Source organism: Ornithorhynchus anatinus, chromosome 11, assembly GCF_004115215.2.
Source record: "Ornithorhynchus anatinus isolate Pmale09 chromosome 11, mOrnAna1.pri.v4, whole genome shotgun sequence".
NCBI classification, from domain to species: domain Eukaryota; kingdom Metazoa; phylum Chordata; class Mammalia; order Monotremata; family Ornithorhynchidae; genus Ornithorhynchus; species Ornithorhynchus anatinus.
In genome coordinates, this window is record NC_041738.1 from 51,530,707 (window position 1) to 51,557,847 (window position 27,141).

Here is a 27,141-nt window from a genome sequence, read left to right on the forward strand (position 1 = left end):
TATTACCCTCTTTATTTTGTTAACGAGAGGTACATCCCCTTGATTCTCTTTATCGGGATAATGTTGTCTTGCTTTTGTTTCGTTCTGTTTGGCTCTGCTGTCCGTCTCCCCCTTCTAGACTGTGAGCCCGTCACTGGGCAGGGATGGTCTCTATCTGTTGACGAGCTGTCCATTCCAAGCGCTTAGTACAGTGTTCCGCACGCAGTAGGCGCTCAATAAATACAATCGAACGAATGGCCCCGCGCCGACCCGCTTGCTCCTCGGGGGGCGGCCGGACGACCGAGGGTGCAGTGTCCCGAGGCGGCCACCAGGTGGCAATGTGGCCCGCTAAGTCTTCCCTGCGCCGCGCTCTGAGCCTCTCTGAGCTTTGAGGGAGCCAAGGGCAAATAATAATAATGTTGGCACTTGTGAAGCGCTTACTATGTGCAAATCACTGTTCTAAGCGCTGGGGTAGATCCAGGGTCATCAGGTCGTCCCACGTGAGGCTCACACTTAATCCCCAATTTACAGATGAGGGAACTGAGGCCCAGAGAAGTGAAGTCCCACAGTCACACAGCTGACAAGTGGCAGAGCCGGGATTCGAACCCATGACCTCTGACTCCCAAGCCCGGGCTCTTTCCACTGAGCCATTATGATACTAACAATAATGGCATTTGTTAAGCGCTTATTATGTGCCAAGCTCTGTTCTAAACGCTAGGGTAGATGCAAGGTAATCAGTTTGGACCCAGGCCTTGTTCGTTCGTTCGTTCGTTCGTTCGTTCGTTCATTCATTCATGCATTCATTCATTCATTCATTCATGCATTCATTCATTCATTCATTCATTCATTCATATTTACTCAGCGCTTACTATGTGCAGAGCACTGTACTAAGCGCTTGGAATATACAATTCGGCAACAGATAGAGACAATCCCTGCCTAATGACGGGCTTACAGTCTAATCGGGAAGACAGACGGACAAAAACAAGACAACATAATCACGATAAATAGAATCAAGGGGATGGGCATCTCATTAACAAAATAAATAGGGAAATAAAAATATATACAATAATAATAATGTTGGTATTTGTTAAGCGCTTACTATGTGCAGAGCACTCTTCTAAGCGCTGGGGTAAATACAAGGTAATCAGGTTGTCCCATGTGAGGCTCACGGTTAATCCCCATTTTACAGATGAGGTCACTGAGGCTCAGAGAAGTGAAGTGACTTGCCCACAGTCACACAGCTTCACAAGCGGCAGAGCCGGGATTCAAACCCATGACCTCTGACTCCCAAGCCCGGGCTCTTTCCACTGAGCCACGCTGCTTCTCTACGAATGAGCACAGTGCTGAGGGGAGGGGAAGGGAGGGGGGAGGAGGAGGGGAAGGGGGCTCAGCTGAGGGGAGGTGAAGGGGGAAAGGGGAGGGAGCACAGGGCGGAGGGGGAGTAGAGAGGGAGGAGAGGGAGCAGAAGGAAAAGGGGAAGCTCAGTCTGGGAAGGCCTCTTGGAGGAGGTGAGCTCTCAGTAGGGCTTTGAAGTGGGGAAGAGAGTTGTCCCACAGGAGGCTCACCGTCTTAATCCCCATTTTTCAGATGAGGTAACTGAGGCACAGAGAAGTCAAGTGACTTCTTAGGTCACACAGCAGACAAGTGGCAGAGCCGGGATTAGAATGCGGATGAGAGCGCACCACGGAGCCAGGCCTGGAAGGTCTGGGCACTCCTCACCGGCCCGTTCATCCTTGACCCCATTTTCCCACTTACGGGATGCTGTCTTATGTCAGGCACGGCCTGTTTCCAAAGCAAAGGGATCCATCGGGAGGGCGGTCCAGGACGTCGAAGCATCTCCAACATCTAGATAATAATAATGTTGGTATTTGTTAAGCGCTTACTATGTGCAGAGCACTGTTCTAAGCGCTGGGGTAGACACAGGGGAATCAGGTTGTCCCACGTGGGGCTCACAGTCTTAATCCCCATTTTGCAGATGAGGTAACTGAGGCACAGAGAAGTGAAGTGACTTGCCCACAGTCACACAGCTGACAAGTGGCAGAGCTGGGATTCGAACTCATGAGCACAGTCTAGTTTTCATTCCCTGCGGTTTGCTCCTGAAGCAGCGTGGCTCAGCGGAAAGAGCCTGGACTTGGGAGTCAGAAATCATGGGTTCGACTCCCGGCCCTGCCACCTGTCAGCTGTGTGACTGTGGGCAAGTCGCTTCACTTCTCTGTGCCTCAGTTACCTCGTCTGTCAAATGGGGATTAACTGTGAGCCTCACGTGGGACGACCTGATTACCCTGTATCTACCCCAGTGCTTTGAACAGTGCTCGGCGCTTAACAAATACTAACATTATTATTATTATTATCCCTACCTGGAGGGCCCCGAATTCAGATGCTGGCCCTGCCCCTCTTCCCCTGCCTCACATGGAAATCAGGCCTCCACGGGCCTATGAGAAGGTTCCCTCTCCTGCAGATTGCGCCCCGCCTCCACCCAGGCCTCACTCTGCCCAACCTCCCCTGTTTGGTCCGTGTCTTCGGAAGATCCAACTCCTTCCTCTCTCCTTTCCCGGGAGTTTCCTTCGGTGGCCGGAGCGGCTAAGCGGAATTAGGCATTTCTGTTTCTCAGTCTACTACTAGCCTATACTCTGTCTTGGTTTTATAGGTGACTATTTCCTGGAACTCAGTGAGAAACTGGGGTCCGACTTCTTCAGGGCTTGTCAGTCATATTTACTGAGCACCTAATGTGTGCAGAACACTGTACTAAGTGCTGGGAGAGTACAACATAATGATATCACACAGATATATTCCCTGCCCACAGTGAGTTTACAGTCCAGACGGGGAGAAGGGATTGTCTAGATGAGGGGAGGAGGGGAGAAAGAGCAACAGAGAGAGTCAGAAACGAGGACAATACTTTCTAAGCCGAATTTCTCTGCTTTTTTTAAAAAATAGCATTTGTTAATCACTTATATGCCAGGTGCTGTCCCAAATGCTGGGATAGATAAAAGTTAACCAGGTTGGACACAGTCCCCGTCCCACGTGGGGCTCACGGTCTTAATCCCCATTTTACGGATGAGGTAACCGAGGCCCAGAGAAGTTAAGTGACTTCCCCAAGGTCACACAGCAGCTGAGTGGCAGAGCCAGGATTAGAAAGCAGGTCCTTCTGGCTCCCAGACCCGTGTTCTAGGCCACGCTGCTTCCCGTGGGGTATAAAGACTGACATCAGATCCTGCAAACTTCTGTGAGCTCACGGGTTTTGGGAATCCCAGGGGAAACGGTGAAGCCGACTGGTGATGGGCGACTCCGGTCGGCCCTGTGGATGGCGAAGGGGCTTGCAGACTTTAGAGAGGGATCCCCGTCTGCTGCGACGGATGGCCAAGGGAGAGGGTTTGTGGGGAGGCGTTTCTCAAGTGCACGGAGCGGGATCCCGGCCGCTCTGGGGGGGCTCTGTGTCTTGTAGCTGTTAGACACGGTAACGGTGAATTAGTCCCGATTATGGTGATTTTCCTCGTTAATTAAATGGTTTGCTTTTCTTATTCTGAAATGTTAATTTGGGTTCAATTAAGGCCTTGATGGTATATTTTTAATTTGCTCTTCTCGGAGATGTTGGGCGGAGGGGAGCCGGAGAGATGGATGGGAGAAACCAGCCACTTAAGCTTCTGAGAGTTTGTGGGTGGAGCCTCTCTCCCCGCTTTGCTTGGGAGAGCAAGGGGGCTGTGAAGCAGCTGAAGGGCTGGCCAAACGGGGGGTGCCGGGGGAGGGAAACGAGACTGAACCCTGAGTCTTCTGACACTGTCCCTTTGGCCCACAGCTTCTCATTTGTGAAATAATAATAATGATTATAATTTAAGCGCTTACTATGTTCCAAGCACTCTAGCAAAAATTAATTAGGTCAGAGCCTGGAATCCCAGTCTGGATAGAAGGGAGAACAGGTATCGCATCCCCATTTTCCAGATGAGGAAACTGAGGCACAGAGAAGCTAAATTACTCGCCCTAAGTCACACGGAGACAGGACTAGAAGTCAAGTCTCCTGATTCCAAGTCCCCTGCTCTCTCCACTCAGCCATGCTGCGCTTTGAGATCCACAGAGTTCATAAGGCATGCTTTGTCTGCCTTCTGAGGATTTCCAAGGCCCTTTGGTATCAGCACGGCAGGGCCGGCTGGGCCCCGGAGAGAGACTCAGTGAGGCAGGTGATGGGTTTTCTGGGCCAGGCGGGGGTGACCCATTCCCCCCAGTCCTGGCAGCTCTGTTGGGGGGCGGTCCACACCCAAGTCGGATGTCAGATTAGGTGCCGGTGGTGGGGACAGTGAGGGAAGAACCAAATGTCCCGAAGGGAGCGAATCTGACGAACACAGCCGCGCAAAGAGCAGCTACTATCAAGATTAGAGAAGCAGCGTGGCTCAGTGGAAAGAGCAGGGGCTTTGGAGTCAGAGGTCATGGGTTCAAATCCCGGCTCGGCCACTTGTCAGCTGTGTGACTTTGGGCAAGTCACTTAACTTCTCGGTGCCTCAGTTCCCTCATCTGTAAAACGGGGATTAAGACTGTGAGCCCCACGTGGGACAACCTGATTCCCCCATGTCTACCCCAGCGCTTAGAACAGTGCTCGGCACATAGTAAGCGCTTAACAAATACCAACATTATTATTATTATGCACAGAGATCTCTTCCCTAAAGAGGTAAACTGAAGAGCCGAATGGGCTTATTTTAGTAACTGGGATACTTGCTAAGCGCTTCTCTCTCCCAAGCACTGGGGAGGATGCAAGGCAATCAGATCAGACACAGCCTCTATCCCACATGAGGCTCAGAATTTAAGAGAGGGAGAAAATAGGTATTTAATCCCCATTTTACAGGTGAGGAAACTGAGTGCAGAAGAGTTAGGTGAGGCCACACAGCAAAAGAGTGGTGGAACTAACTTTAGACTCCAAGTCACCTGACTCCCAGTTCTGGGCTCTTCACGTTAGGCCACGCTGTGATTGGTGTGACTGGATCCATCTGGGTTCATCTGGGAAGGGTTTCAGGAGAAGGTGGTTTTTACTTTGGAAGGAGGGGAGAGACCTAGGTTGATGAAGCGGAGGAAAACGTGCATCCCAGGTGAGGGATTAGTATATACAGAGGTTTGAGGGTGAAGGGAGCAGTTGCGTATGAGTTAACTTAATGGTTGGCTTGTCCGTAGAAGAGAATACGGACGGAGAAGCAGCACGGCCTGGTGGAAAGAGCAACAGTAAGCAGGAAACCTGGGTTCGAATACCGGTACTGCTCGTTACTTGCTGTTTGACCTTGCCCAAGTCATTTAACTTTTCTGGGCCTCACATTCCTAATCTGTGAAATGGGGATATAGTGCCTAGTCTCCCTCTCCCTTAGACTGTGAATCCCCCCTCTCTGCTCCCCCGCAGATCTCCGGATATGGGACAGGTACTAAATCTGATCTTCTATCTTGTACCTACTCCAGGGCCCTGTACAGTGCTTAGCACATAGTAAGTGCTTAACGAGTATCATTAACAGCAACAGCCATTAAGAGGGGAGGGGAGGGGATTGCCCCATCCACTCCTCCCTATCAAAGAGAATGTATTCCCTCCCCCTAAGTATCCGACAGTACAACGCTCTTCCTATCTTCAAAGTCATACTCAATCGCTCCCCTCTCTGTAATTTATTTTAATATCTGCCCCTCTCTAGACTGTAACTTCCTTTTGGGGAGGGATCGTGTCTACGAACCGTACTGTACTCTCCCAAGGGTTTAGCACAGTGCTCTGCACGTAGTAGGAGAAGCGGCACGGTCTAGTGGATAGAGCACAGGCCTGGGAATCAGAAGATCACGGGTTCCAAACCCAGCTCCGCCACTCTTCTGCTGTGTGACCTTGGGCGAGTCGCTTAACTTCGCTGTGCCTTAGTTCCCTCATCTGTAAAATGGAGATTAAGACTGTGAGCCCTACGTGGGACAGAGACTGCAACCAACCTGATTAGCTTGTATCTACTCCAGTGCTTAGAGCAGCGTCTGGCATATAGTAAGCGCTTAACAAATACCATAATTATTAATTATTATTTTAGTCAGTGCTCAATAATTACCATTGATCAGTTGACCGGAGAAGCTCAGTAGCCAAAGCTTCAAAGCCCTGACTTCACTTAGACACTCAACCCTCTCCTCCCCGGTCCTCCCCATTCCCCATCCCCATCCCCCGGGGCGAGCCAGGGCATCTGGCTCCGATCCCGTGAGGGCCGGCTACGGTTGCCGGGCTGGGTGGAATGCGTCTGGCCGGTGGAAACCATTGAAATTCCGGGCAATCTCTCTTCCCCGCCCCCGGAGGGTGTCACGGCTGCAAGATTAATGAATCCGGGAGTGGGGGGGGCGGGGGGGTCCGGTGGGTTAAGCGAGTTAAATAAGCAGGCCCCACCAGCTGGGCTCTGCGGGAAAACAGGCCGGGAGAAGCCACGGACCGAGGGGGTCGGCTTTGTGTACCGCGCAGATATTGACTTAGCAACCCTCAGACACAGTGCTCATTCATCCAGCTCCTAGTTACGGAACCGACGGGAGAAGTACCCAAGGCTCCGGCTGGAAGGGTGCCAGCGGGTCGGACTCCGACCCGTCCTCCCGCCTCCAGAGCGGGTCTCCCGGTTGTCTACTCTGGACCAGAGGCTGCCCAACTGTCCAACGTGTGCGGCCCGAAGGGGAAGACGAGTCAGGTGCTGCACTGCCTTTCAGGGCACCCTTTCCGCGTTTCTCTCTCGAGAATCTGCAGATAAGGTCAGGAGCCAGAAGCGGGGAGATGGCAGAAATAGCCGGAACGTTTGGCAAGATGTGGACTGGGGGATGGGGATCTCTGTTTCTGCAACGATGCCCTCTAATGTTCTTGTTTCCAAGATTTCAGACTCTGGGACCACAGTAGTAATAATAATAATAATAATAATAATAATAATATGTGTTAAGCACTTGCTATATGCTGGGTGCTGTTCTAAGCTCCTAGGTAGATACAAGATAATCGTGTTGGATCCAGTGTCTGTCCCACCTAGGGCCCACAGTCTTAATCCTCATTTTACAGATGAGGGAACTGAGGTACAGAGAAGTGAAATGACGTGCCCAAGGTCACTCGGCAGAGCGGTGGCGGAGCAGGTCCTTCTGACTTCCGGGGCCCTGTTCTCTATCCACTAGGCTACACTGCTTCTCTTGCGTTCTGGGTTCTGATCCCATCTCCGCCACTGGCCTACTCTGTGACTTTGGCCTAAGTGCCTGGGCCTCAGTTTCCCCATCTATAAAATGATAAAATAAAAATCCCCCTCCCCCTTAGGCTGGGGGTTTGCATGGAACAGGGACCGTGTCTGACCCGATTATCTTGTTTCTTCCCCCGCACTTGGCACGTAGTAAAGCGCTTAACAAATCCCGTCATTCTTATTCTCAGTGAACGGTGAAGTAACTTTCTCAGCTTGAAGCCCAGGAGGGCGTCAGAATCCCAGGTCCCCAGAGCTGCACCCCACTGTAACTCCACCGCGGGATACGGTTTGTAGATCGGGTTCAGCCGAAAAACTCCTCCCGTGCCTCAGGTTCGGCAGCCCCAGGGGACGTCAGAGGAGTCGACTGTAATGATAACAATAATTAATAATGATTGTTATATTCATTAGGTGCTTACTCTGTGCCAGATACTGTCCCAGGGGATGCCAGCAGAGGTTGACTGTAATAATAATCATTGTGATACTTTTTAGGTGCTTTCTTTGTGCCAGGCCCGGGGTAGAAACAAGGTAGGTTATCATTCTAAATAACTGGGCAGGCCCGTCTGGACTGGAGCATGCTCAGAATAACTTCTCTGTGCCTCAGTTACCTCATCTGTAAAATGGGGAACCAATCTCTGAGCCCCTATGGGATGTGGACTGTGTCCAACCGGTGCCTGACGCATAGTAAGTATTTATCAAATACCCTCAAAAAAAAATCCTCAAACTCTGCTTCAGGCTGGACCCTCCTCCAATCATGTCCTAAATAGGATCAGCATTTTGGAAGCCATGACCCTGGGAGTCAGTCCGTCATTTATATTTTTTGAGCGCTTGCTGTGCGCAGAGCTCTGTACTAAGCACTTGGGAGAATACTTTACAACAGTAAACAGACATATTTCCTGGCCACAGCGTGCTTACGTAAGGTCTAGAGGGGGAGACGGACAGCTTCCCATTTCCACCCCCTGCTCTATGCTCCTCACACAAACCTGGGTTGGTGTCTTGACGCCCTGATTTTCACCACACACAGCCCAGTCTGCCTTTGGTTGGTTAGGAGGAGGTTCTTGGTGTACCCAGCCTCGTGACCCTGCGACTCTCAGTGGGGGCGGAAATGCTGGCACCCTCTGGCTTTGGCATTACCACACACTGGGAAGCCAGTCGGCAGCAGCGGAGACCACAGTGATGGAGGTCTAATAATAATAATAATGATGATGATGGCATTTGTTAAGCGCTTACTATGTGCCAAGCACTGTTCTAAGTGCTGGGGGTGGTGGTACAAGGCAATCAGGTTGTCCCGCGTGGGGCTCACAGTCTTAATCCCCATTTTCCAGATGAGGTAACTGATGCACAGAGAAGTTAAGTGACTTGCCCAAGGTCACACAGCTGATTAGTGGTGGAGGCAGGATTAGAACCCATGACCTCTGACTCCCAAGCCCGGGCTCTTTTCCACTGAGCCACGATGCTGCTTTGGGATCCAAATTGAAGGGAAAAATCCTCATCTGTAAAATGGGAAAATGATAGCCATTCTCCGTCCCCATGTGGGACAGGGACTGTGTCCCATTCATCCATCCATCCATCCATCCATCCATCCATCCATCCATCCATCCATCCAATCATCTTTTAGACTGTGAGCCCGTTGTGGGCAGGGATCGTCTCTATTTGTTGCTAAATTGTACTTCCCAAATGCTCCGTACGGTGCTCTGCACACAGTAAGCGCTCGATAAATACAGTTGAATGAATGAACATTTACCGAGTGCTTACTATGTACAAAGCACTGTACTAAACACATGGGAGAGTACAATACATCAATAGAACAGTCACATTCCCCACCCACAGCAAGCTCACGGTCTAGAGGGGGAGACGGACGTTAATCTAAATAAATAAATTGCAGATGTGTACGTAAGTGCTGTGGGGCTGGGAGGCAGGATGATTGCATTGTATCTACCCCAGGGCTTAGCTCAGAGTGAGAACTTACCAAGCACCACGATGACAATAGAGTTAGTAGACGCAATCACTACCCTCAAGGAGCCGTCAGTCTAATCATAGTAGCAGTAAAAGCGTTTGATGCAGTGCAATGCTTTCAGGTGTCTGGGAAGACCGGAAGAAAGAAGTTGGCATCTAGTTGGCCTTCAAATATATATTAAGCTCCTTGTGGGCAGGGGACGTTTCTGCTAATTCTGTTGTATTGTGCTCTCCCAAGCACTTAGTACGGTGCTCTGCACATAGTCAACCCTCAATAATTGATTGATTTGATACCTGTCTTTCCTATTGGAAGAAGCCATGACAGACAGCGAAATTCACGGAGGGAGCGTTTGGCTGAAAAGGCAACTTTGTGCACACAAAAAGGCTGTTCCTGGTTGTGCTGTTATGATTAATGTTTCCAGGGCCCGAACTGCTTTCTCTCTCGGTCCTTGTCCCTTGTTTCTTATTTAGTCTTTGCTAGAAAAGAGCAGCTTTTTTTTTTTTTTTTTTGCCGTTGCAGTGGCCCATGCCTGACCATTCTCACTAATTCTCTTCCAGTTTACAGCTGGGATGCTGCATTATCTGAGTCTTTGTTTTTACACATCCTCTGCCCTCCCGGTTTTCTGGTTCCCAGTTCCAGGATTCGATCCCCCAACCCGTCCCATCATATCTTCCCATCAACCAACTCCGCATTCATGTGGTTATGCGCTCATTTGTTATTCATGTATTTACTTGCATCTACTATCTCTTTGTGTTCATTTCAGTGTACTTCACCCCGCACCGGACTGTGAATTCCTTTTTAAAAATGTTTCGATGGTGTCTGTTAAGCGCTTACTTTGTGCCAAGCTCTGTACTGAGCACCGGGGTAGATACAAGCCAATCAGGTTGGACACGGTCCCTGTCCCGCAAAGGGCTCACGTTCTAACTCACTTTATACAGAGAAGTTCGATCCCTTGCCCGGGGTCACAGAGAAGACTTGTGGCAGAGCCAGGGCCACACTAGGCCACACCGGTTCGTCTTGTGACGGCGATTATGTCTTTTATTTTTGGGTGTTCCCCAAGAACCCTGTGGCAGTCGAGTGCGGTCCTGTGGCAGGTGGTGTCTGTCCGGTGTTCTGTACCCAGTTAGTATCCAAGAGATACTGTTGATATTAGACCTCTGATGTGACATCCGAGATTCCCCTCCTTTACATTCTAAGATCCTCCTTGCTTGGAAGCCACCAAATCGGATCCCGGGGCCTTTCCGCAACTCACCCCCTCACATCCCCAGTTACTCCGTCTAATTTTCTTTGTCGTCCTCGCTCCCGCTCCGGAAGCCCTATCATCTTCTGCGGCTCAGGTCTGATGACTAATAGGATAGGATCTTTAATTAGAGTTTGAGAAACACAAAGAAGAGAACGTCCAATTAACAAATGTCACACTTAACGGGATTTTCAAGCCGGGCTTTATTCTCCTTTTCATTTCCAGTAAAAACGTATGCACCGTTATAGCACGGGTTTAGTAGTCTGTCACTGTTGCAGTATGCAATCTGCATAAAATCAGCCATTGAGATGGGGCTTTTTTTAATTGAATGTATAATAAGCCGACTGGCACGTTTAATTAACCAAACTCATCCCCGGTGCAGACGAGGGGGTGAAAATAAGTTTAATCAAGAGTTGGCACGAGCAACGGGGCTGCCCCGATCTTCCTTTCCCGGTGCTCCCATGTTTATGCAAATGCTCGTCAAGGGGAGTCATTGACACCGCTCCAAATGGGTTCCCGTTTTCTCACCGACGTCCGGAGAGATGGACCGTGAGGCGGCAGCCCGGCTTCTAATCTCACTTCTGCCGCTGGTCTGCTGGGGGATCTTGGGCCGCCTCTCTGGGCCTCAGTTCTTCATCCTGTAAAATGGGGATGAAATAGAATGTGAGTCCTGTGAGAGACAGAGACCGTGTCTGATCTCATAAGGCCAGCTCCTCCAAGGGGCCCTACTTGATTAAGCCCTCCTTTCCCCGACTTGCCGTCCCTTCTGTGTTGTCTCTGGGCCTAGATCCACACCCTTCGGAGAAGACAGCGTGGCTTAGTGGAAAGAGCAAGGGCTCGGGAGTCAGAGGACGTGGGTTCTACTCCCGGCTCTGTCGCTTGTCTGCTCTGTGACCTTGGGCAAGCCGTTTAACTTCTTTATGCCTCAGTTACCTCATCTGTAAAATGGGGATGAAGACTGTGAGCCCCACGTGGGACAACCTGATAACTTTGTATTTATCCCAGCGTTTAGAACAGTGCTTGGCACACAGCAAGCGCTCAACAAATACCACCATTATTATTATTACCTAGTTTTCACCCCACCCTCAGCTCCCCCCAGCTTTTATGTACATATCCATACGTTATTTATTTCTATTAATTTCTGTCTCTTCCTCTAATAATAATAATAATAATAATAATGTTGGTATTTGTGAAGCGCTTACTATGTGTGCAGAGCACTGTTCTAAGCGCTGGGGTAGATGCAGGGTAATCAGGCTGTCCCACGTGAGGCTCACAGTTAATCCCCATTTTACAGAAGAGGGAACTGAGGCACAGAGAAGTGAAGTGACTTGCCCACAGTCACACAGCTGACGAGTGGCAGAGCCGGGATTCGGACCCATGAACTCCGACTCCCGAGCCTGGGCTCTTAGTCTCGTTGTGGGCGGGGAACGTGTCTACCAACTCTGCTGTATTGGTCTCTCCTGAACGCTTAGTACAATCCTCTGCACACAGTAAATGCTCAATAAATACCACTGATCGATTGACTGATAATCTTGTATGTCTCTCAGTACATAGTAAGTGTTCAATGTGCCTGTTTATTGCTGTATTGTACTTTCCCTAGGGCTGAGTATAATGGTACACAGTGAGTGCTTAATAAATATGATTGAATGAATGAATACATGCCACTATCAATATTATTATTACTAACGCTTATTCTGTGCAGGGTGTTGTCGTAAGTGCTTGGAAGAGTGCGATAGAGTATATATGTACATATTTATAATGCTATTTATTTATACTAACGATGTGTATATATCTATAATTCTATTAATTTATATTGATGCTACTGATGCCTTGTTTACTTGCTTTGATGCCTGTCTCCCCACTTCTAGATTGTGAGTCCACTGTGGGCAGGGATTGTCTCTATTTGTGCCTGACTTGTACTTTCCAAGCTCTTAGTACAGTGCTCTGCACACAGTAGGTGCTCAATAAATACGATCGAATGAACGAATGAATAAGCAGACACCATCCCTCCGCTCAAGGAGCTTAAGGTCTAGAGGAGAACCAGAGAAAGTAGCCGAAATTGCCACGAGGATAGAAGATGGAAGTAACGCTAGTATTTATGAAGTGCTAATTGTGTTCAGAGCTCGCCCTACTTCTTGGAGTTCATTCATTTAATCGTATTTACTGAGAGCTTACTATGTGCAGAGCACTGTACTAAGCGCTTGAAATGGACAATTCAGCAACAGTTAGAGGCGATCCCTGCCCAACAATGGACTCACTGTCTAAATGGGGGAGAGAGACAACAAAACAAAACAAGTAGTCTGGCGTCAATATCATCAAGATAAATAGAATCGTAGATATATACACATGATTAACAAAATAAATACGGTAATGAATAATATATACAAACATGCACAAGTGCTGTGGGGAGGGGAAGGGGGAAGAGCAGAAGGAGGGAGTAGGGGGAATGGGGAGGGGAGGAGGGGCAGAGGGAAAGGGAGGGCTCAGTCTGGGAAGGCCTCCTGGAGAAGGTGAGCTCTCAGTAGGGCTTTGACGAGGGGAAGAGAGTTAGTTTGGCGGATGTGGGGAGGGAGGGCATTCCAGGTCAGCGGTAGGACGAGGGCCGGGGTCGACGGTGGGACAGGCGGGAACGAGGGGCTGTGAGGAGGTGAGCGGCAGGGGAGCGGAGTGTGTGGGTTGGGCTGGAGAAGGAGAGAAGGGAGGTGAGCTAGGAGCGGGCGAGGTGACGGAGAGCTCTGAAGCCAAGAGTGAGGAGTTTTCGTTTCGTGCCAAGGTTGATCGACAACCACTGGAGGTTTTCGAGGAGGGGAGTGACATGCCCAGAGCGTTTCTGTAGGAAGATGATCCAGGCAGCGGAATGAAGAATAGATTGGAGCGGGGAGAGACAGGAGGTTGGGAGATCAGAGAGGTGGCCGACACAATAATCCCGTCGGGTTATTATTAGACCTGGGTTCTAACCTTGGCTCTGCCCAATGTCTGCTTCACTTCTCTGTGCCTCAGTTATCTCATCTCAAAATGGGGATTAAGACTGTGAGCCGAACATAGACTGTGTCCAATTTGGTGATCTTGGATCTCTGCCCCAATGCTTGAACTGGCCTCTATTGTCTCCGGAGGGGGTGATCGTTCACTCGGTTGGGGGCTGGAACAGATGACCTCTGGAAGTCCCTTTCCTGACCCAGGACTGTCTGAATGCCACCAGGCGTCCCCAGATCTTTGCAAAGCCAATATCCGTGACCTGCTCTCCACCAGACTTTCTCCCAGAGCTTCCACCAGCCAGGGGCTCCAGGGGGCTCCAGCAGTTCAGAGGGGAGAACGCCTCTCCCGGGACCCCTCTTCCCCGTGCCCTCGCCCACCCTCCCTATCTTCCCCGCGCCCTCGCCCATCCCTCACCATCTTCCCAGGCAAAACATTTGATTGCAAGGAAAAAAGTCAAGTTTGTCTCCCCAGCAATTATTTCCCAGAGGAAGCCAGTGTTTGGATTGTTGGGGTTGAAACAAGCATTTCCTTTGCGGCTGTTGGAGCAGCCAGATGTGTTCAAGATGCTTCAAGGTCAGTGGCTGGACCAGAATCGGGCCCAGATGGCCTGGATCCCTGGCCAGTCTCTGGCCACCAGACAGATCCCCACCTTTAGGCAGGCAGAGCGGAGACAGGCCTTCCTTTTCTCCTTCATCTGTCTGGAAAGAGCTGGGGGAAATAGGAGCTGCGACGGGGGGTGGGGTGGGGAGCGGAAGTTTCCGGAAAGAATGTGGGATCATTTATTTTAGGCCTCTATGATCCGTTTGCAACCTGAACAACCTCTTTGTACTTGGTGGTGTTTGACAGAGCAACCCCGGCCCCTAGCCCGGAGGAAACATCCTGCAGCTACTTTTGTTGATTGCTATAACAGAACCATCATAACACTTGTCAGGTTGGCTTCCTCCCTGCACTCTGTGTGTGTTTGTGTGTGTGTGTGTGTGTGCGCGCCTGTGTGGGCCCGTGTATTTGTATATCTGAACGGGAATGTTCGCGTGTATGTGTTCGTCTGTGTGGGTGTGAGTCTACGGGTGAATGGCTCTGTGTCTGTGTGTTGGGGGTGTTCTGTGTGGACGTGAATCTGGGTATGTGTGTAAGGGAGATTTGTGAGGGTGTGAGTCTGCGTGTGTGTGAGTCTGTGCTCGAGCGGGATTGTGCTTTTGTGTTGGAGGGGTCTTGTGCGGGTGTGAGTCTGTGCAGTGTTTGGGTGGAAGGGTTTTATGGGTGTGGGTCTGTGCGTGTGTGTGTGTGTGGGGGGGTGTCTATGTGTGCCGATGTGTATGTTGGGAGGGGTCTGTGTGTGGGGGGGGTCTGTGCGTGTGTGGGTCTGTGCATGAGCGAGCCCGTGCGTAAGTGAGGCTGCGTATGTCTTCCACCTAAACCCCGTCCTCCCTTGATTTTCCTATCACTGTAGACAGCACCATCATCCTTCCTGTCTCACAAACCCATAACCTTGGCGTTGACTCCTCTCTGTCATTCATCCCACAGATTCGATCCCTCACTAAACCCTGTGGGTCCCACCTTCACCGCGTCGCTAAAATCCGCCCTTTCCTCTCCACCCCAATGCGACCACGCTAATGCAGTCACTCATCCTATCCCGTCTGGATTACTCCCTGCCGAACTCCCAGCCTCTTGTCTCGCCCCACTCCGGTCCATAGTTCACTCTGCCGCTGGGATCATTTTTCTACAAAAACACTCACGACACGTCATCCCGCTCCTTAAAAAACTCCAGTGGTTGCCCATCCGCCTCTGCGTCAAACAAAAACTCCTCACCATTGGCTTTAAAGGAGTCCGCCACCTTCCCCCCTCCTACCTCACCTTGCTTCTCTCCTTCTACAACCAAACCCACACCCTTCAATCCTCTAGTACTAACCTTCTCACTGTGCTTCGATCTCGCCTGTCGCGTCACCGACCCCTCGCCCACGTCCCGCCTCTGGCCTGGAACGCCCTCGCTCCTCAGATCCGACAGACGGTGACCACCACCCCGGGCTTCAAAGGCTTATTGAAGGCACGTTCCGTCCAAGAGGCTTCTCGGACTAAACAGCGTGCTCAGTGGAAAGAGCACAGGCTTGGGAGTCAGAGGTCACGGGTTCGAATCCCCACTCTGCCACTTGTCAGCTGTGTGACTGTGGGCAAGTCACTTAACTGCTCTGTGCCTCAGTTACCTCATCTGTAAAATGGGGATGAAGACTGTGAGCCTCACGTGGGACGACCTGATCACCCTATATCTACCCCCAGCACTTAGAACAGTGCTCTGCACATAGTAAGTGCTTAACAAATACCAACATTATTATTATTGTTATTGTTATTATTATTAAACCCCACTTTTCCTCATCTCCCACTCCCTTCTGCGTCACCCTTATTTGCTCCCTTTGCTCTTCCCCCTTCCCAGCCCGACAGCACTTAAGTACATGTCTGTAATTGTATTTTATTTATCAGTATCGATGTCTGTCTTCCCCTCTCTAGACTATAAGCTCACTGTGGGCAGGGAATGTGATCGTTTATTGTTGTACTGTAATCTCCCCAGTGCTTAGTACAGTGCTCTGCACTCAGAAAACACTCAGTAAATACGATTGAATGAATGAATAAACGAATGTGGGTGTGTGTGTGGGGGGGTCTGGGTGGCTGTGAGTCTGTGCATGTGTGTGTGTGCAGGGGCATCTGTGTGTATGTGTGTTGGGGGGGTGTCTGCGTGTGTGTGTGAGTCTGTGCACAAGTGGGGTCGCATCTCGTCGAGGATAGACCCGGGCCAGGGAGTCAGAAGGTCATGGGTTCTAATCCCAGCTCCGCCACCTTTCTGCTGTGTGACCTTGGGCAAGTCATTTAGCTTCTCTGTGCTTCAGTTACCTCACCTTTAAAATGGGGAAGGAGACTGTGAGCCCAACGTGGGGCAGGGACTGTGTCCACCCCGATTTGTTTATATCCATCCCAGAGTTTAGAACAGTGCCTGGCACATAACACTTAACAAGTACCATAATTATCATTATGTGTATAAGGGGGAGTCTGTGCGGATGTGAGTCTGTGCATGTGTGCGTGGGGACAGTTTGGGTCGGGGAGGGTCTGTGCATGTGTGAGATATTTTCTGCTCCTCTTCAGGCTGAGTAGATGTTGAAGTTCTTCGCAGAATCTCTTTTTCCTGAAGGCTGTGGATGCTGGGAGGGGGGTGGTTGGGGGAAAGGAGGGCCCATTCATCCCTCCAAATGTGCAGTTCCTCCTCCAGCTTGCTCACCCACCCCCCCTCTTTCCGTGCCTGAAAAGGTGTTTGACACGGTGTTTTGATCCACGGCCTGCCTTCCAGATGCCGGTGACAGCTATTGTCTGATCCAGGAAGGAAGTTATGATTACTTAATGATAGCGTGTCGCTGCCTGTCGCTTCTTCTTTATTTTCCCTTAAACAGCCGTTCGTCTTGCCAGCGTCTGTAGGAGCAGCAGCCCGTGGGAGGCCTTTGCTGGTGGGGGCCCCCGAGTGGGTGGGTGGGTGGGAGGGAGGGGAACAGATCTGCTAAGCAGAAGAAGGCGAGGACGGGCACGTAGAAATGGCTGGACATGAGCCGCTCACCGAGAGCTGGCCCCGGTCTCTGTTTCGAGGCACCTTCAAAGGACAGGGCTACCTGTTTTAAAATGCAGAAAGAAATCGATCAATCGATGGTATTTATTGAGCGCTTACTATGCGCGGGGCACCTACATGAACCGGGACATTAAAGATGGGAAGGGTTTTCGCCGTGTGCGCAGGTACGGTTGAACGCCCGACGGTCAAGCTCTTTTCCGTCCTGCCCTCCAAGAGATCATTCCTCTCTGGGGTGCTACAGAGGGCCTTTGTTGACTCTGCCTCCTGTTTTGAAATCTCTTAGCTGCGATCCTCAGTGAGGTCCTGCAGTGCCAAGTCTCTCTTTAATAACAATTAAAATGATAATCGGAGTATTCGTTTAGTACTTACTACGCGCTGAGCACCGGGGTAGATACGGGTAGATACAAGACCCAGTCCCCATCCCACTTCGGGGCTCTCAGTCTAAGGAGGAGGGAGAACAGTAGTGGATCCTCATTTTGCAGATGAGGGAACTTAAGGCACAGAGAATTCATTCATTCATTCAATAGTATTTATGGAGCGCTTACTATGTGCAGAGCACTGTACTGAGCGCTCGGAATGGACAGATCGGTAACAGACGGAGACGGTCCCCGCCCTCCGACGGGCTCACGGTCTAATCGGGGGAGCCGGACGGACGAGAACGAGGGCGGTGAATAGAATCGAGGGGAAGAACATCTCATTAAGACGATAGCAAATAAACGGAATCAGGGCGATGTACATCTCGTTAACAGAACGGATGGGGCGACGAAGATACATACAGGCCGGCGGACGAGTACGGGGCCGAGGGGATGGGACGGGAGAGGGGGAGGAGCGGAGGGAAAGGGGGGAGAAGAGGGTTTAGCGGCGGAGAGGTGAAGGAGGGGTAGAGGGAGCGGAAGGAAAAGGGGAGCTCATTCTGGGAGTGAGTGACTCCGAGTCAGGATTAATAATGTTGGCATTTGTTAAGCGCTTACTATGTGCAGAGCACTGTTGTAAGCGCTGGGGGAGACACAGGGCCATCAGGTTGTCCCACGTGGGGCTCACAGTCTTCATCCCCATTTGACAGATGAGGTCACTGAGGCCCAGAGAAGTGAAGCGACTTGCCCACAGCCACACGGCCGACAAGTGGCCGAGGCGGGATTCGAACCCATGACCTCCGACTCCAAAGCCCGTGCTCTTTCCACTGAGTCACGCTCCTCAGGTTCTCTGACTCCCAGGCCTCCGCTCTGTCCATTAAGCTTCGCGATCTCTGGGGGTGCCCCTGCCGGGTGGCATGCCATTTTAGCTGTCCAGCTGTTACTGGCTTCTGCTGTCACCATTCCCCTGACATTTACAGTAACGTCTGTCTCCGCCTCTAGAGTGTAAGCAGCATGGAGAAGCAGTACGGCCTAGGGGATAGAGCCTGGGCCTTCACTTGACTTCTCGGTGCCTCAGTTACCTCGTTTGTAAAATGGAGATTAAGACTGTGAGTCCCTTGTGGGACGGGGATCGTGTCCAACCCAATTAGTTTATATACACCCCGGAGCTTAGAACAGTGCCCGACACAGTGACCACTGAACAAATATCTTAAAACCCACCACACTCCCCATGCCCCCACAAAAAAACCCATTTACTATGTGCCAAGCACTGTCCTAAGCCCTGAACGCTGTTTATGTCTATTAATCCTGTTGCATTGTACACTCCCAATCGCTTAGTACGGTGTTCTGCGTATAGTAAGTGCTCGATAAATACCCACTGACAGATTGGTGTTTAATAATGTCGGTATTTGTTAGGCGCTTACTACGTGCAGAGCACTGTTCTAAGCGCTGGGGTAGATACAGGGGAATGAGGTTGTCCCACGTGAGGCTCACGGTCTTCATCCCCATTTTACAGATGAGGGAACTGAGGCACGGAGAAGTGAAGTGACCTGCCCACAGTCACACAGCTGACGAGGGGCAGAGTCGGGTTTAGAGTATTGTGGAATTTGTTAAGCACTTACTATGTGTCAAGCACTATTCTAAGAGCTGGGGTAGATAGCAGGTAATCGGGTTGGACACAATCCCCGTCCCATGTGGGGCTCGCGGTCTTAATCCCCATTTTAGAGATGAGGAAACTGAGGCACAGAGAAGTTAAGTGACTTGCCTAATAACCCAGCGAAGCTGGTTGAAATGAGCTTCGCCTCAATGCCGGTGAACTGACGGTGTTGCCGGACCTCATTAGCGCAGACCCTCTCCTTCCATCGGACGATGAGGACAATAGACACCTGTCTATTTATTGAGTGTCTAACGTGCGCAGAGAGTGTACTGAACACCTACTCTCAGCCCCGGGCTCTAAGAAGCTCTTAGGAGCGCACAGTGAAAGTTGAAGAGAATTGTATCATGGGGATCGTGTCTCATCTGATTATCTTATCTCTACCTCAGGGCTTAGCGCGTACTAATCGCTTAACAGATACTATTATAATTATGACTACATCTCAGCATTTGAGAAGATTACAATCTAACGGAGGAGATGAGTCGGTACCGATCATATACCTAAGGATGGAATCGAGCAAAGACATAGATGCAACTGGAAATGAAAATCATCAAAGAGAGAGTAGCTGGTGGAGTAAATAATAATAATAATAATATTAATAATAATGCGTGCAGAGCACTGTTCTAAGCGCTGGGGTAGATACAGGGTAATCAGGTCGTCCCTCGTGAGGCTCACAGTCTTAATCCCCATTTTACAATGAGGTAACTGGGGCACAGAGAAGTTAAGTGACTTGCCCACAGTCACACAGCTAAGTGGCAGAGCTGGGATTTGAACCCATGACCTCTGATTCCCAAGCCCGTGCTCGTTCCACTGAGCCAAGCTGCTTCTCTATCAACCGATACCCAAGGGGTAAGACTGTATGACATCGCCTGCGATGCAGGGGTAAATTGGAGAGGGCCTCCTGGAGGAGGTGGCCCTTTAGGAGCTTTTTGAAGGTGGGGAGGAGGTAATTGGGCCGATCTGATGGGAGGGTTTCATGCTGCAGGAGGGGCAGGCGCACTGAGTTGGAGATGATGGGGGAGGCGAGTGCGCAAATCATTCGGAAGTTGAGCACGGGAGGATCAAAGAGTGTGATCTGGGGTACGGTGGGCCCAGAGAGCAGAAACTTTGACCGCTGGTGTTGAGCCATGAAGACAATGGTCAGGAGCTTCTGTTGGATGTGAGGGAAATGGGGAGCTTCTGGAGGTTTTGAGGAGGATCTGAGGATTTTCAGAAGATAAATCGGACAGCAGGGAGGAGGCTAGAAGCAGAGAGACCCGTCAGTAAACTGGTAAAGTCTTTTGGGCGGGAGGTGATGCCAGTTTGGACGGGATGGGGGCTATAAGGGCATAAAGCTGGAGAAGAAGCAGCAGGCAACTAGAAGCAGTGTAGCCTCGTGGAAAGAGCAAAGGCCCGGGACTCAGAGGTCCTGGGTTCTAATCCCATCTCTGCCAATTGCCTGCTTTAAGTCCTTGGGAGAGTCACTTCTCTGTTCCTCTCAGTTTCCTCATCTGTAAATCGGGGCGTCGATAACTGTTCTCCCTGCCCCTTAGACTGTGAACTTCATGTGGGAGAGGGACCGTGTCTGATCTGACTGTCTTGTATCTTCCACAGCTTAACAAATACCGTTATTAGCAGATCCAGGACATTTTGTGGAGGAAGAACAAGTAGGATTTGAGGTTCAACTGAATGCGGGTGGTGACAGACGGTAGCCCCCTGGATGTGATTTTCTGGGACAGGGAGGAGTGGTAGAGCTCATGACGGGGCAGGTTGAAGGAGGAATGAGTTTAGGAGGGAAGAAGAGAGATTTGGCAGGTGTTATGCCCTACCTTCGTCTCGTTCGCCATATCATACGGCATGGCGTAGGGGATAGAGCAAGGGCCTGGGAGTCAGGAGGTCATGGGTTCTGATTCTGCCTCTGCCATTCGTCTGCTGTGTGGTCTCAGGCAAGTCTGGGCATCAGTTACCTCGGTTGTAAAATGGGGATTGAGACTGTGAACCTCACATGGGCTAGGAACTGTGTCCAACTCGATTTGCTGTATCCAACCCAATACTTAGTACGGTGCCTGGCACGTAGTAAGTGCTTCACAGATACCATAATTATCATTGTTATTCACTGAAGCCCCTGAACCTAATCCCCACTCTCCCTCCTCTGGGCCTTCCCTCAAACCACCCCTCCAGCTGAGAAACCCTTCCTGATCTCATCTGCCCCTCTTCCTTGAAATCGCAGGTCGAGCCCCACCTCCTCCAGAAGCCTTCTCTGATCAACCTCTTCCATTCACCTCTGAGCCAATACCAACGATGATATTTATTAAGCACATACCCTGTGCCAAGCACGGTGGAAGCTGCGACATCATCAAATCGACCCCCGTCCCTGACCGAGACGGGATTCGTAGTCTAAGTCCGGCAGTCTATGATCGACTTCTTCTCATCTCACTCCTGCGATCACGTATATACTCTACTGTACTATCCCTAGTGCTTAGTACGGCACTCTACACGTGGTGATCTCCTACTACAGCCCAGCCCGCAGGGCTCTGCTCCCCTAGTGCCATAACTAGGCCCTGATCTCATCTATCTTGCCACCAACTCCTTTCCCGTGTCCTACCCATAGCCTGGAAAGCCCCCCACTCCCCGACACCAGACCGCAACTCTCCCACCTTCAAAGCACTATTAAGGTCACCTCTCCAAGAGGCCTCCCCCGATTAAGCCCTGTTTTCCCCTGCTCGCTCTCCCCTTCTGCGTATCTACGTTCGTGGATCCTTGACTTTTGGACCTTTGACGTTGGTCCCACAGCACTTGTGTCCATGTCTTTAAATTATATATTATAAATTATTTATTCATATTTATGTCTGTCTCCCCCATTAGACCGTAAGCTCACTATGGGCAGGGAACGTGTCTGCTAATTCTGTTGTGCTCGCCCAAGCACTGAATACAGTGCTCTGCACATAGGAAGAGCTCAATAAATATCATTGATCGATTGATAGTATGCACTCAATAATACCGCTGACATATATCTTGACGTATATCTGACATATATCTTGTATATATGCCGACACACACAGCTCGAGGTAGATATAGGTCAGTAATCTGGGTGTGTCTGTCTTTCATCTCCCCTACCTGGCTAGGAGTTCTCTGAGGTCAGGGACCGATTCTGGTCTCTAAAATGAAGCTCAAATAATAATAATAATAATGGCATTTGTTAAGTGCTTACTATGTGCAGAGCACTGTGCTAAGCGCTGGGGCAGATACAGGGTCATCAGGTTGTCCCACGTGAGACTCACAGTCTTAATCCCCATTTTACAGATGAGGGAACTGAGGCACAGAGAAGTTAAGTGACTCCAGTGCTGTGTCTTGGGTTCTCAGTAGAAGTAAAAACAGTATTTAATAAACACTTTCTGTCAGTCATTCGATCATATTTACCGAGCGCTTACTGTGTGCAGAGCACTGTACTGAACACTTAGGAGAGTATGTTATGACGATAGAACAGACACATTCTCTGCCCACAGTGAGCTTACAGGTTGGAGTATCAGAGAAGCAGCGCGGCTCAGTGGAAAGAGCACGGGTGTAGGAGTCAGAGGTCATGGGTTCTAATCCCGGCTCTGCCACTCGTCAGCTGTGTAACTTTGGGCAACTCAATTGACTACTCGGTGCCTCAGTTATCTCATCTGTAAAATGGGGATTAAGACTGTGAGCCTCAAGTGGGACAACCTGATTACCCTGTATCTACCTCAGTGCTTAGAACAGTGCTTGGCATATAATAAGTGCTAAACAAATACCAACATTATAGAGAAGCAGCGTGGCTCGGTGGAAAGAGCCCGGGCTTGGGAGTCAGAGGTCATGAGTTCAAATCCCGGCTCTACCACTTGTCAGCTGTGTGACCGTGGGCAAGTCACTTCACTTCTCGGTGCCTCAGTGACCTCATCTGTAAAATGGGGATAAACTGTGAGCCTCACGTGGGACAACCTGATTACCCTCTATCTACCCCAGCGCTTAGAACAGTGCTCTGCACGTAGTAAGCGCTTCACAAATACCAACATTATTATTGGAGAACAAGCTCACAGTCTAGCAAACACTGTTTGTGGAGCACCGTGCTAAACTCTGGGAAAGAGTATACAAGTAGGAGGAAACACTTTTTTGTAATACCGCTTTTAGGTTTTTGGTTAAGCAGTCACACCTGCTGACCCTGCCCCGCCAGGGAGTTAAAATCTGAGAATGGGCTGGTTGAGTAGGTCATCCCTTGGGGTATTCTAATCTGGGAATTACAGAACTACCTTGAGATTTTCAGAAGATGAAGAATTCAGAGCCCATTCTTCGGCAGAGGATGGGTAACAGTTTAAAGAAACCCAAATTTTCTGGGCAAGGGAGGAAAGGAGCTGGTGAGTTGATGCTCCCTGACACGGGGCGAGGCGAGGCCTTGCGGTTTCTATTTTCTTTTAATAGTATTGGTTGAGGGCTTACTAGGTGTCAATCAATCGATCCTATTTTTTGAGTGCTTACTGTGTGTTCAGCACTTTACTAAGAGCTTGGGAGAGTACAATATAACAGTTGGGACACACGTTCCCTGCCCACAACAAGTCTACAGTCTACGCCGAGGTAGATAGAATTTAATCGGCTCGGACACAGTCCCCATCCCATTTGGGGTTTACAGTCTAAGGGAGAGGGAGAACAAGTATTGAATTCCCATTGTACAGTTGCGGAAACTGAGGCAGAGAGAAATGAAGAGACTAGCTCAAGGTCACACAACTTTCCCAAGCGCTTAGTACAGTGTTCTGCACACAGCAAGTGCTTAATAATAATGATGTTGGTATTTGTTAAGTGCTTACTATGTGCCGAGCACTGTTCTAAGCGCTGGGATCATACGGGCTAATCAGGTTGTCCCACATGAGGCCCACAGTCTTAATCCCCATTTTCCAGATGAGGTAACTGAGGCACAGAGAAGCGAAGTGACTTGCTCACAGTCACACAGCTGACAAGTGGCAGAGCTGGGGTAAATAAATATGATGGAGTGAATGAATGAACAGACAAGCGGCCGATCCAAAATTAGAGCCCAGGTCCTCTGATGCCCACCCTCTGGTGTGCTCTTTCCATTAGGCCACACTGCTTCCCAGGGTTACCAGATAAACCTCTGCAGGAGAAAACAAACATTGGTTTGAAAGTAAATGCAGTCTCCGATTTCCCTGATGGTGCCCAGGGTTTTGCCGCTTCATTTCACAAGAACTGAATTAGCTGCTGTCTCTTCCAGGTCAGCAAGGGAAGGCTAAAACCTGTCTGACTGAGGATCCACAGACAACACTTGTTTTCTTTAATTGCACATCCTCAGTTATGACTCCCGATATTTCTGGAAATCTGACTGACAGTTTTGACTGAGGACCCCGGATGTGGTTTTGCTTTTTTTAATTGGTATTTGTTAAGCACCTACTATTTGCCGGGCACTGTACTAAGCACTGGGGTATATACCAGTTACTCAAGTTGGACCCAGTCCATGTCCCACATGGGGCTCACAGTCTTAATCCCCATTCTACAGATGAGATATCTGATTTGGAGAGAGGATAAGTGACCCGCCCCAGGTCACAAAACAGAGAAGTCAATCGATCCCATTTACCGAGTGCTTACTCGTGTGCAGAGCACTGCACTTGGGAGAGGACAATACAACAGAGTTGGTAGACAGTTCCCCGTCCCCTGCGCACGTCACAGTCTAAGCAGGAGAGAGAAGAGGTATTGAATCCCCATTTTACAGATGAGGAAACTGAGGCCCAGAGAGGTTGTGACTTGCCCAAGGTCACACAACAAGGAATCGGTGAGCCGAGATCGGAACCCAGGTCCCCTGACTCCCAGACTTGGGTCCTTCCCACTTGGCCAAGTGGCGGAGCGGGGTTAGAACTCAGGTCTTTCCGACTTCCGGGTCCGTGCTCTACCCATTAGGCGACGCTGCTTTTCTAGTGGATGGGGTTGCCTGCTCTTTTCCGCGAAGGATCTGTAAAGTTTTGCAAGTGGAGAACTCTGCATCAGAGGGTAGGCTCAGACAGTAACTGAACAGTGTTTTTATTTCTCAAGGGACAAAAATCTCTTCCTCGTGAAGCAATTATTTAGTGCACGTCAACAGGAGGCAGGTCCTCCTTATAATCTGGTTATAGACCAAAGAGTTCTCATCTCCCCACCCTATTTTCCCCACTCCCGTCACTTGTTTCCGAGGATCTTACAGTCTTGGCGGCAGGCATGCCGACTGACTATTTACAAAGAGCCATAGCAGGAGGAAGAACGAGGAGAGAACAGGTAGAAGGATCAGGAAGAAATAGCTCAATAAATAATTCAATCTGGAATTGAATATGCCCGCCTACATGAATACCAAGGACGGGTAGAAGTACATTAGCTCTCAGGGTAGCTGCTGGATTGACTGATTAGGGTGATCCCTCTAAACTGAAAGCTCACTGTGGGCAGGGAATGTGTCTAAGGATTCCGTGTAGTGGAACGAGCACAGGCGGAGCCCGGATTCTAATCCCGTCTCACCACCCGTCTGCCGGTTGACCTCGGGCAGGTCGCTTCATTTCTCTGGGCTTCAGTTACTTCATCTGTAAAATGGCGATTACAGCTGGGAGTCCCACGTGGGACATTGGCCGTGTCCAACCTGATTACCTTCTATCTACCCTAACGCTTGGTAGAATGCCCGGCCCGTAGCGAGTGCTTAAGAAATAAAACGGTACTTAGCACAGGGCTCCGCACACGGTAGGCACTCAGTAAATACGGCCGACTGAGAGGAAACCACGGGGAAGTGCAAGGGGGGAGGATCCGGAATGGATCTAGAATCCAATCTTGCGGAGCCACCGTACGGAAGTGGTGAGAGGTGGAAGAAGAGCCAGTGAATTCTTCTGGGGTATTTATGAGACCTAGGAGAAATAGAGAGAGGGGCAGGAGGAGGTACTGGATCACCAAAACCAAGGTCGGAGAGCATCTTGAAGAGGAGGCCATGTCGGCCGATGCCGTTGAAGGCAGCCGAGAGGTCAAGGGAGGGTTGAACCCGGAGCCCTGGCTACGAGAAGGTCACTGATGACCCTGAGGAGCGCAGTCTCAGTGAAACGAAGGGGAAAAACGAAAGAAGGCAATGAAATAAATAAGAGTAAATAAAACCGCTGTACACGTGAATGTCCAGGGGCCTGATTGGACGATCAGGGTGCTCGCTGAAAGAGATGTCTTAGTAACAGACTTGGGAGGAGGAGCAGCGTGGCCTAATGGAAAGGGCACTGGCCTGGGCCTCAGAGGACCTGGGCTCTAATCCCTGCCCGCCACTTGCCCACTGGGTGACCTTGGGCAAGTCACTTCACTTCAAGAAGCAGCGTGGCTTAACGGAAAGAGCACGGGCTTGGGAGTCATAAATCGTGGTTTCTAATCCTGGCTTCGCCGCCTATCAGCTGTGTGACTTTGGGCAAGTCACTTCACTTCTCTAGGCCTCAGTTACCTCATCTGTAAAATGGGGATCAAGACCGTGAGCTCCACGTGGGACAACCTGCTTACCTTGTATCCACCCCAGGGCTTAGAACAATGCTCGGCACATAGTAAGCGCTGAACAAATACCATCATTATCATCATTATTATTATTCACTTCTCTGTGACTCAGTTTCCTCATCGGTAAATTGGCGATTGAGTTTGTGAGCCCTCTGTGGGACAGGGACTTGTGTTCAACCTGATGATCTTTTATCTACCCCAAGGCTTAGTACATCCAGTGCCTGAAACATAGTCATCCCATTAAAAAGACCATTAAAAAAATAACGATGCTTGTTGAAAGAGATGGCTTTGAAAGAGACTTTGAGGGTATGTGGCAGATGGGGTTTGGGGGATTTAAGCAGGGGGGACCACCACACAAGGGGAAAGGTGTTCGCTCCGGGTCAGCAGCGGGAGAGTCAAAAGAGTCGGGAAGTAATGTATCCCAGCTCTGCCACTTGTCAGCTGTGTGACTGTGGGCGAGTCACTTCACTTCTCTGGGCCTCAGTGACCTCATCTGTAAAGTGGGGATGAAGACTGTGAGCCTCAAGTGGGACAACCTGATTACCCTGTATCTACCGCAGCGCTTAGAGCAGTGCTCTGCACATAGTAAGCGCTTAACGAATACCAACATTATTATTATTAGAGCTGAAGTTGAAGGTCACCTGTTTCCTCCGTTTTCCCCCTTTTCTTGCATTTACCTCCATGAAGTCTCTTTTCATACTATCACTGGAGCACTCTC

The 27,141-nt window shown here is 50.1% G+C and overlaps 1 long non-coding RNA gene across 1 annotated transcript in view; it reads left to right on the plus strand.

The window, feature by feature from the left end:
* The first annotated feature begins 6,390 nt into the window (after positions 1–6,390).
* LOC114815001 overlaps positions 6,391–27,141 on the plus strand; it is a 36,362-nt gene continuing 15,611 nt past the window's right edge. Inside the window, exon 1 of the long non-coding RNA XR_003762792.2 lies at positions 6,391–6,699. This is a non-coding gene — a long non-coding RNA (uncharacterized LOC114815001). The remainder of the gene's footprint in view (positions 6,700–27,141) is intronic.